The following is a 10,193-nucleotide window of genomic DNA, read 5'->3' as shown; positions in this document are numbered from 1 at the left end:
TAATTCCTCTTAAACTGTCTTTTGATCATGCCTTTAGAGCAAGAAGGAAATTTGCAATGAACACAAATATATGCAGATCTAATGTGTGACTACAAATGTAGGATTGGGGCCACACCTGGCTGGGGTGAAGGGTGCTGGAGTAGTTGCCCTCCCCCACACGCCTGTGACAGGTAGCATCCAGTAGGGGCAAGACTGAGCCCATATAAGTCGCAGTCAAAGCATAGCCATCCCAGACTTTAGCTTCATGATCATAAAGTGCATGTTCGAAACCCAGGGAATAGGCTGGGGTCACATGTGAGTACCATATAGTCATTTTAATTGCCTGATGGACATGGTGTTTGAAGCACTTGTAGTTTTAGAATGTTCTATGGGATTCTAATTCCTTTCCCGAAAGAATCTGACAAGAAGCAATTTATGAAAGTAGTGTGAAGCTGGGGATGATATGGAATTTAGCATAAAACTTGCATTCTGGTTAATCTGACTGGTTCTGGTTTCTTTGCCCTTGGGCTCATTATTTCACCACATGAATCCTGTTTCTGTATCTTTAAGATGAAGATAATATCACCATGTGACACAAATACATGTTTATTCATTCATCCAACAAATGATATCCGCAGGGCCAGGGATCTAGCAGTGAATAAACAGAAACAATCTTAACCTCCACTGGGGGAGGAGGTGAGATAATAAACCTCTTAAAAAAGTCAACTTTAGAGTTTGTCGGATAGTGGTAGCTGACTTCCCAGGAGTGAAACAGTTCAGGGAAGAAAGACTTCAAATGTCAGCAGGAGGTGGGGTCATCACTGTGGAACAGAGTGGCGGGGCTAGAACTTCGGCAGAAGGTGGTATGTGAATAAAGACCTGAGGAAGTGAGGGAGCGGCACTTGATGATGCTGGGGCAGGGTGAGAGCATCCCAGGCAGAGGCACAAGTGGGGGCAAAGAACTTGAAGTGGGAGTAGATCTGGAGAGTCTGAGGTGGCCAGAGTGGAGTCAGCGAGGAGGAGAGAGCAAGAGCTGAGGAGGAGAGAAGCAAGAGCTGAGCATGGAATGGTAGGCAGGACAGACAGCTAGGTAGGCCTTGTGGACCTTTGTCAGGACTTGGACTTTTCCCCGTGAGTGCGATGGGAAACCAGTCACTGGAGTGTGAGGAGATCTGTTAACAGTACAGGCTGATTTATGCTAAACAGTATTATCTCGACCCCCAGTGCCCTTAAAGGGAAGCCACAGACCTTTGGAAATGTGGCTGATGAGACAGAGGGTCTGACTTTTCCTTCTTATTTCATTTGAATTACTCTAAATTTTAAAATAACTTGTTGATTTGGTTGCATTGGGCCTTAGCTGTGGCACGTGCAGGCTTCGTGGCATCAGGCAGGGTCTTCCTCTGCTCTGTGCAGACTTCTCTGGCTGTGCTGTGTGGGCTCGGAAGTTGTGTCACAAGGGCCCTCTAGTTGTGGCACGTGGGCTCCACTGCTTGCGGGCTCAGTGGTTTTGCCTGTGGGCTTAGTCGCACCACGGCAGGTAGGATCTTAGTTCCCCATTGTTCTTTGTTGTTGGTTCCCTGACCAGAGATCAAACCTGTGTCCCCTGCGTTGAACCACAGACCACCAGGGAAGTCCTTAACAATGATTTCTTCATTCGGTGATTGGAAAACTTTTAAGTGTGTTTGGAACAACTTGGGTATGTGAATGTCTTTTTACAGCTTTACATTTATGAGTTCTAAATATAGATCAGGTATTTCCAATAACATTTTTACCATCTGAATTGAAACGTTCTATAATTGTAAAAGATACTTCTCATTTGTAAAACATAGAATGAAAAAAACTAAGGTTAAAAAGCCTCAGTGATGCTGTTATATTCACTGTATGTTTAAATAATAATATTTTGAATCTATTGAGTTCAGTTCAGCTTAGTCGCTCAGTCATGTCCGACTCTTTGCGACCCCATGAACTGCAGCACGCCAGGCCTCCCTGTCCATCACCAACTCCCGGAGTTCACTCAAACTCATGTCCATTGAGTTGGTGATGCCATCCAGCCATCTCATCCTCTGGCGTCCCCTTCTCCTTCTGCCCCCAATTCCTCCCAGCATCAGGGTCTTTTCCAATGAGTCAACTCTTCTCATCAGGTGGCCAAAGTATTGGAGTTTCAGCCTCAGCATCAGTCCTTCCAATGAATACCCAGGACTGGTCTCCTTTAGGATGGACTGGTTGGATCTCCTTGCAGTCCAAGGGACTCACAAGAGTCTTCTCCAGCACTGCAGTTCAAAAGTGCCGAAAAAAATTCTTCGGCACTTAGCTTTCCTCACAGTCCAGCTCTCACATCTATACATGACCACTGAAAAAACCATAGCCTTGACTAGACGGACCTTTGTTGGCAAAGTAATGTCTCTGCTTTTGAATATGCTATCTAGGTCGGTCATAACTTTCCTTCCAAGGAGTAAGCATCTTTTAATTTCATGGCTGCAATCACCATCTGCAGTGATTTTGGAGCCCCCCAAAATAAAATCTGACACTGTCTCCACTGTTTCCCCATGTATTTCCCATGAAGTGATGGGACCAGATGCCATGATCTTCGTTTTCTGAATGTTGAGCTTTAAGCCAACTTTTTCACTCTCCTCTTTCACTTTCATCAAGAGGCTTTTTAGTTCCTCTTCACTTTCTACCATAAGGGTGGTGTCATCTGCATATCTGAGGTTATTGATATTTCTCCTGGCAATCTTGATTCCAGCTTGTGCTTCTTCCAGCCCAGCGTTTCTCATGATGCACTCTGCATATAAATTAAATAAGCAGGGTGACAATACACAGCCTTGACGTACTCCTTTTCCTATTTGGAACCAGTCTGTTGTTCCATGTCCAGAATCTATTAGGTTTTATATAATACAGTAATGGTAATTTCACCTGCTTTTTTTTTTTTACATTTTTAAAATATAATGCCTGCAAAATTATGAGTGGCAAACATGGCTCACGATTAGAGAGCAGTGATGCAGAAAAAGTTGTGCACTACGTTTTGTTTATGTGAATGAATTTATTCATTCTGTCATTCATTCTTTCATTACAAATGTACTGGGTGCTTTCCATGGGTGGAGCACTGTGCTCCTAGAGAGAGGTTTGGGTGACCCCAAGCTGAGCACAGAAGAATTGATGCTTTTGAACTGTGGTGTTGGAGAAGACTCTTGAGAGTCCCTTGGACTGCAAGGAGATCCAACCAGTCCATCCTAAAGGAGATCAGTCCTGGCTGTTCATTGGAAGGACTGATGTTGAAGCTGAAACTTCAATACTTTGGCCACCTGATGGGAAGAGCTGACTCATCTGAAAAGATCCTGATGCTGGGAAAGATTGAGGGCAGGAGGAGAAGGGGATGACACAGGCTGAGATGGTTGGATGGCATCACCGACTCAATGGACATGAGTTTGGGTAAACTCCGGGAGTTGGTGATGGACAGGAAGGCCTGGCATGCTATAGTTCATGGGGTCGCAAAGAGTCCGACATGACTGAGCGACTGAACTGAACTGAACTGCCCTCATGGGACTTCTGTTTTAGGAGAGACAGACAAAAAAAAAAAATAATCAAATAATGCAAAATCATGCTAAGTGCTATGGAAGCAAAAATAATGGTATGAGAAAAAGCAGGGAGGGGACTTTGGGTGAACTGTGGAGGCAGCCTCTCAGGGGACCTGAGGAATTACTGCTGCTGGAGGATTATTACCAAATTGCCACGCAGAAGTGCTTTTTAAACCCTCAAGTGCTGTCACAATGAGTTATTGTTAATATCTGTGTTCTTAGGGGCGAGGCATTCGGCTGGAATATGATCCCCTGGAGAACAGAGACCGAGTCTCAGTTAACATTTCACAAGGGTGTCTGCCTGGTGTCAGACACTTTTGAGGTGTTTTTGAGGATGTGAAGCTCCAGGGATGCCTGGGGAGATAGCTGCTGCTGCTGCTAAGTCCCTTCAGTCATGTCCGACTCTGTACAACCCCATAGACGGCAGCCTGCAGGTTCCAGATTCCACCGAGTTTAGTTGGAAGGAAAATGCAGTGGTTCAAATAGGAGTCAGGTGTCCTCCAGGCTGAATAAATGGTTTGCAAGGGGGTGTGGTAGAGATCCTAGGCAGGTGAAGCCCGAGTGAGTGGAGAAGATGCTTAGAGAAAGAGGATGTAACCTGTGGGTCTGAAGCCTGTGGGAGCTTTGAGAGGTGGAGAGGAGTGGGGAGGGTGTTCAGGACAGGAGGCAAGGACAAGCAGACGTTTGAAAGTGGGATCTGTGGCCAAGACTAAGGATGCTCCCAGGAAAGAGGGGGAACGATTGCTATTTGACTCTGTCCTTTGCAGCCAAAATGGTGGGTCTGGTCTTTTGAGTTCTGAGAAGTCACTAAATTTATGGCCCCAGAGAGAAAGGAGATCTAAATATAGATTGGGTCTTTCTAATAAAAATGTACCATCTGAATTGAGTTACTCTGTAATTGTAAAAGCATTCCAGATTTTGAAAATTTAGGATGAAAAAAAGGAAAAAGAAAACTCAATTATATTTTTTATATTTATTCTGTGTTGAAATAATATTTGGATATATTGGGTTAAATAGGTTATAGTAACATTACTTTCACCCGTTTCTTTTTACTTTTGTTTTAAAGTAACAACCAGAAAATTTTAAATTACAAGCACTGCATATGCATGTGTGCATGCTCAGCTGTGTCCGACTCTTTGCGACCCCATGGACTGTAGCCCACCAGGCGCCTCTGTCTATAGGATTTTCCAGGCAAGAATGCTGGAGTGGGTTGCCATTTCCTTCTCCAGGGGATCTTCCCAACCCAGGGGTCAAACCTGAGTCTCTTGAGTCTCCTGCATTGACAGGTGGGTTCTTTACAAATATTGCTCACATTCTGCTTCTGCTAGAGAATTCTGCTCATGGTGCTGCCATGGCCAGCACACCAGCAGGGGCGGCCTGGTCCCAGCCCAGCCTAGCTTTCCTCTCTGTGAAGGTCTTCAGATGGCTCTTGAATGTCAAGGGTTTCAGACACCCCTACAACTCCTTGCATGTGGACATCAGAGTCACAGCCCCAACTTCTTAATGAGATGCTTAGCTTTCTCATTGAAAGGGAGAAGTGGTTCCTTGATCAGATGCGCCTGTATTTCTTTCCACTGAGAGCCCTGGTTCCTTGCCACGTGTCGCTCTAGTGAAGCAGAGACGCTTGTCCTGCTTTTGTAAATCACATGCATGGGGAGTGAGATCTTTGGCTTCAATTCACACAGTGTAGACAGGATCCAAACCTAGATCCTGGGCAAGTCCTCACCCTTGATGCAGTCGTCAGACCCTTGAAAATAATGCTTTCAGGGACTTCCCTCTCCCCATTTCTCAGGTGAAAAACTGAGACCCAGAGACAGAGACTTTGTCAGGGATCCTGCTACCACTGTCTTCATCACCAGCAGTTCCCTCCTAAGTGGAATTCCATGGAGAGAAAGATGGTTTACCCCCTCTGGAGCCAGGAAGAAATCTGGGGCCTCTCTTCTCCTAGCCCATTAATGTGGGACAGTAAATCCAATATTTTTTGGGCACTCATTTGAACCAGGAAAAATGCTGCCAAGGTGATGGTGGCCTGGTCGAGAGCGAACGTCCCCTTCCCAAATCCTGTGTGCACCCCTCCCCCTCTCTCCCATGTGTCCGGCTTTCCTGCCTCCAGGGAGACTGGCAGCTGTGGACAGTGCAGGCTGGGTGGGGATGGCGCTGGCTCTGGGTGACACACAGAGGCCCTGGCTGCTCCTGATCTCGTCCAGGATTCAGGGCTGGGAGCCAGGCAGGCGGAGATAGGCTCACCCTGGTGACAGGACCTCCTGCATGCTGTTTATAAGCACATCTCCTGCCATCTGGGCCCTGTCCCCATGCCTGGCCTCCATCCTGGGAAGCCGAGCCGTGTCACACACACACACATACACACTGCACTTTGATGTGTCCCAGGCCAGAAACCTGGGTAGAAACCTGAGATGGAGCAAAAGGCTCATCCCCAGGGATGACCATCCCCAGGCGTCGCCATAGACTCCTCGGAGCTCATCAGAGGCCCTACCCAGGGCTTGTTGGGAGGTGCTGGGCCCCCAGCTCTGCTGCCCCCAGCCCAGGGATGTGACAGCAGCTTGGCAACAGGATATACTGCTCCCCTCCCTAGTGTCACCTGTGGTTACGGCTCTCTGTTGATTGACAGCATTTCACATCCCTAAAAATTACATTCTTCATCTGAAAAGAAACACCCTGAAATGTTAGCAACAGTAAACGTCTTTGGGTGTTGAGTCTATGGATGATTTTTCTGTCTCTAATTTCCTTTTCTTTCTTCTGAACATTTTCTTCAGGAAGCCTATATTACTTTATAACAATAATATTGGAACAAAGTTTTCTCTTTTTTCCTGCCTAAAAGGCAGGCTATGACTTCCATGGAGCAGATTGTCTGCTTGGAGCAAAGATGAATGTTTCTGAATTTGCCCCAGACCCACCCACATCCCCACATGCTTCATCCTCCTTTTTGCTCCAACCCTATTTCTTCTTCCTGGCGGCTGCAGGGATGGTGGTGGTGGGGAATGGAAGGAAGGATGCCCTTCTCTCCATGCTGAGAGCTTTATATACTTTGTTTCACTTATTTGTCAGCAATAAAGCGGGTCATAAGAAAGACACACCATGGGGGAGGAGAGCCCTTTGAGGTTGGTTCTGGGCCCCCAGCAGCAGTTCGCACATCCCTGCCCAGGGTTTGTCCCATGGCCGTGTCGCCTTCAGCACACACCACGTGCTGTCACTACCACTCTTGTGCTGCAGCTCTGCTGCACCCTGCGGCTTCCGCTGGACATGTCCACTGTTGTCTGTCCTCCCCTTTTTCAGATTGTATTAGTCGTGATTCTCTTTTACCTGACCTGGGAATTTGACTCTCTGACCTCATCTCTGGAGCTTTCTCTTTCTCCACTTTGTCCAGTGAAAGGAGGAGCAACCAGCTAGCTTCATTATGTCTGTTGTTTTACCAAAAATGTTTGCAAGAATCAGATGCACAGTCATCCAGCCCACGCTTAGTGTAAGTGGTTGGTGAGGAGGATGCAGTGCTGGTGCTGTGTGTATTGCTGCTATCACATGACGGCTGTGGACCGCCAGTGGTCTCTTTACTCCTGGAACTACAGTCAGTAGTGTTTTTACATCTAGTCAGATTAGAGAGCCAATTCCATAAACCCCATAACCAATTCAGGAAACTCATCCTTGTCTATTTCTCTGTCAGTCTGGAAGGACATCATTGTTGAGCTGTCAAGAAGAAAAGCTATCATGGCTTCTAGTTCTTTGACAAAACCTCAGATGTGTGGCCTTCTGTCCCATCATTTCATATTGTTGGAGCATTTATTGTCTCCCGGGGAGATGCAACTTTGTGTATGTTTGCTGTGGCTGAACCAAGAAAGAAGGCATATGCATATTTCTACAGAAATTATGATTCCATAACAGATTTTGAGGAGATGATAAGGCAAGTATGTTTCAGAGTGCAAAGTGATTTTGGAGGAGAAAGAATTTCTTTGCGTTGAGTTCCATGGAAGTTTGTCACTGACCTTTGTTCTTGTTTGGACTTCCCTGCTGGCTCCAACTGGTAAAGAATCCGCCTGCAATGAGGGAGACATGGGTTCGATCCCTGGGTTGGTAAGATCCCTTGGAGAAGGCAAAGGCTACCCACTCCAGTATTCTGGCCTGGAGAATTTCATGGACTGTATAGTCCACGGGGTTGGAAAGAGTCGGACACTACTGAGTGACTTTCACTTTGTTCTTGAACTATGAAAATATGAACTATGACTATGTGGGCTAAGGAATAGTTTCTCTTGATAAATAAGTGATTAACAAATACCACGGACACCAAAAAAGTAATCCTTAAAGTTCTGTTCCTCTGGAATCACTCTTGGTTTCAAAATCTATGTTAGTCATGGTTCTCCAGAGAAGCATAACCGGTAGAATCTATCCATCATCTGTGTGTCTGTCTGTCTACGGAATTAGTTCACGTGATTGTGGAGGCTGAGAAGTCCCAGTCGGCAAGCTGGACACCCAGGAGAACTGTTTTTGCTTCCGGTCCACATCCGAAGGCCTGAGAACAAGGACAAGTGGTGTTAGTTCCAGTCCAAGGCCAGGAGAAGACTGATGTCTCCACTCGTGCAGTCAGAACAGGCAGAGTTCCCTTTTATTCAGCCTCTGTGTTCTATTCAGGCCTTTGATTGATTAGGCCCCTATTCAAGGCCTAATGAAGTCCATCCTCATAACGGGGTACAATCTACTCAGTCTAGTGATTTCTCTTGGTAACCAGAGCATTTCTCAGAATATCTATTTACCAAGCTGAGTGGACGAGAAATCATGCATGTATTATGGTGTATGTGTATATGTGTATGTATGGTAGTGTTTAATCACTAAGTTGTGTCTGACCCCTTGTGACCTCATGAACTGTGACCTTCCAGGCTCCTCTGTCCATGGGATTTCCCAGGAAAGAATACTAGAATGGGTTTCCATTTCCTTCTCCAGGGGATCTTATCTTTCCAACCCAGGGATCAAACCTGTGTCTCCTTCCATTGGCAGGTGAATTCTTTACTGCTGAGTCATCAGGGAAGCCCTGTGTGTATGTATAAGCAGACATCTATATAATTTATTGAATTTTATTTAATTAGTAACTTTTATATACTAAAATTATATTTTTGCATAATAATGATCATATTCAAAATAGTTTACCTCTGGAAGGCAGAAAAGGAAATGAGATTAGAGAGGGATTCACAGAGGCTTCAAATTTATCTATAATATTTTACTTCTCAATAAAATGCTATGATTTTATTAAGCTGGGCAGTTGTGAACCAGGTGTATTTTATATTATCTCAATACGTTATGACATGTTGAAGATATTTACAATGTAAAAGGAAGGAAGGGAGTGAGGGAGGGAAAAAGGAAGGATGGAAAGTAGGGGGAAAGGGGCAAGAACAGAGGAGACCAGGTGACACCCAGAATGATGCCAAAATCAGGCCACAGAACCAGCTGGGAGGAGCCCCTGCCACCACTGTCCCCAGAATGTCAACCATGGCCCCAACACCATTGCCACCCACTTCCAGCATAGAGTCTCTGTGGTCCCCCGTCCCTGGGTCTTTGTGTCGCCAGCTCCCCATCCCATTCAGGCACATCCCAGATTACACACCTCACTCTAGATGCCCAGGGGGAGGGGGAGGAGAAAGGAGGTAGTTTGCATTTTCACCTTCTCTAGGGAGAGGCGGTCCCTGATGCATAATGTGGAGAGTTTCTGTAGCGCAAGAAGGGTATGAAGGTTCTAATAACAGCCCCAAATTAAAAGCCCAGTGCCAACCATGCCTGAGAAGACTGGGTTCCCTCTGCAAGATCCCAAGCTGGGTCTTGGACCACCAATCCTTCCTTCCATCCTGGCCCATCCCCCACCCTATGCTCCCAGAGGGGCAGATGTCTTCAGCCCAACTTGATGGACACAAGAGAACTGCACTTGCCAGAAGCAAAGACTGAAATCCACATCTGCTTAACTTCCAGTTAAGAGAGGCACTTCCCATAGAAGCTTGCACCTCCTCTCGCTGGTTTCACCCTCATCACAGATTTGGTTCCTTCTAGCGTTCGCTTCATCCTTGCCAAGGGGGAAAGGCCAAAGAAGAGGTGAACTTTTCCTTTGTTGTCCTGCATCAGAATACTTTGGTGAGCATTGGCTTTACCAAAGCAAACATGGCAACAGACAACCAGACATGGCATTGAACAGAGACCTATGCGAGAGCAGGCATTTTCTTTTTTTCCCAGTCAGTGACCATGGGTGTTTCCAGGGGCTGGAGACTCTGGACTCTCTTCACATTGTTCTGGGTGAACATCTGTATCAATAGTCCACCAATAGAAAAGACTAAAGATCTTGAGTGCAAGTATGAAAAGGGGCGGGGCCAGGGTACAGACGTGCCTAAAGAGAAGGTGCCTTGGTGCCAAAGACATGGGTTGTATGCAGAACACCGACCCTTCTTCAAACCATCCGACTGTGTATTCAAGGCTCAGAGAAGAGTCATATTTTCTCAAAATTCAGTAAGAGGCATCTTTCTTTTCAATCTCCTGCCTTTGTGTAGCAGACGCAATACTCTAGTGACAAATGCAGGTGAATTGAATTTTGTTTTGTTTTTTTCCCCATAATAATTGCATACAGCAGAAAACTAATGTGTTAGTTATCAG

At 46.0% G+C, this 10,193-nt stretch overlaps 1 pseudogene; it reads left to right on the top strand.

Moving 5' to 3' along the window:
• Positions 1-7,277: 7,277 nt before the first annotated feature.
• LOC132342746 (cytochrome c oxidase subunit 6C-like) lies at positions 7,278-7,497 on the top strand (annotated as a pseudogene).
• Positions 7,498-10,193: the final 2,696 nt, after the last annotated feature.

Source organism: Bos taurus, chromosome 18 (assembly GCF_002263795.3).
Source record: "Bos taurus isolate L1 Dominette 01449 registration number 42190680 breed Hereford chromosome 18, ARS-UCD2.0, whole genome shotgun sequence".
NCBI lineage: Eukaryota > Metazoa > Chordata > Mammalia > Artiodactyla > Bovidae > Bos > Bos taurus.
The sequence above is the reverse complement of the archived record's forward strand: the minus strand, read 5'-3'. Positions and strand labels throughout refer to the sequence as shown.